At 67.6% G+C, this 732-nt stretch overlaps 1 long non-coding RNA gene across 1 annotated transcript in view; it reads right to left on the bottom strand.

Moving 5' to 3' along the window:
• LOC124233090 (uncharacterized) overlaps nucleotides 1-241 on the bottom strand; it is a 5,807-nt gene extending 5,566 nt beyond the window's left edge. Inside the window, exon 1 of the long non-coding RNA XR_006886972.1 lies at nucleotides 128-241. This is a non-coding gene — a long non-coding RNA (uncharacterized LOC124233090). The remainder of the gene's footprint in view (nucleotides 1-127) is intronic.
• Between the last annotated feature and the right edge of the window lie 491 nt (nucleotides 242-732).

The following is a 732-nucleotide window of genomic DNA, read 5'->3' as shown; positions in this document are numbered from 1 at the left end:
GGAGGGGGGAGGGGGAGGGGCGGAGGGGCGCGACACGACAGGGGGCGGGGCAGGCGCGCTGAGCACATGGAGGGCAGGTTGCACCGTGCCCACTCCTGTAAACTGCAAGAGGCGCTGGGACACTCACTTGTCTGCGAGAAGTCCAACTTCCGCCGCGACAAGTCGCCCCAGCGGCGTCTCGTGGAGACGCAGGACCACGATATCAAAACGAATCCCGCCGCTCTGGGCCCGCCGGGCCTCGCTGGGTCACGTGGGCGTGACTTGGGGGTCATCCGGCCTCCGCGGGGCGTGCTGGAACCGCCCTCGGCGCACGGAGTGGCGCGGCGGCAGGTGGAGCCCCTCGCTGCGCATGCTGGCAGCTGTAGTCCATTAACCGGTCTCAGCCGTTTGCAAGTCTGCGGGACTATAACTCCCAGGATGCCTGGGGTACCGCTGCAGAACTACAACTCCCAGGATGCCGTGTGCACGCACCCGGTGCTCAGCCCTTGGGGGGAAGGGCAGGGCGGTGTGTGGTGATACCCCCAACCTCCCGTAATCGAGTCCAGGAGGGATGTGAGGGGACGCCCGGTATTAGGGAGTTAGGAGGGTGCGACGCTGCGCCGAGCGGCGGCGGGCCTGCTTCGTGCAGCTCGCTTTTGCGGGAATCCGGTCGGGACTCGGCCTCCTTCCTCTCTCCTGCCTCCTGCCCCACCGCTCGCTTCCCTTCGCCACCTGGCTCCTGTGGGTCTTTCC

This window comes from Equus quagga, chromosome 2, assembly GCF_021613505.1.
Source record: "Equus quagga isolate Etosha38 chromosome 2, UCLA_HA_Equagga_1.0, whole genome shotgun sequence".
NCBI lineage: Eukaryota > Metazoa > Chordata > Mammalia > Perissodactyla > Equidae > Equus > Equus quagga.
Note: the sequence above shows the minus strand (reverse complement) of the source record. Positions and strands in the feature narration are given on the sequence as shown.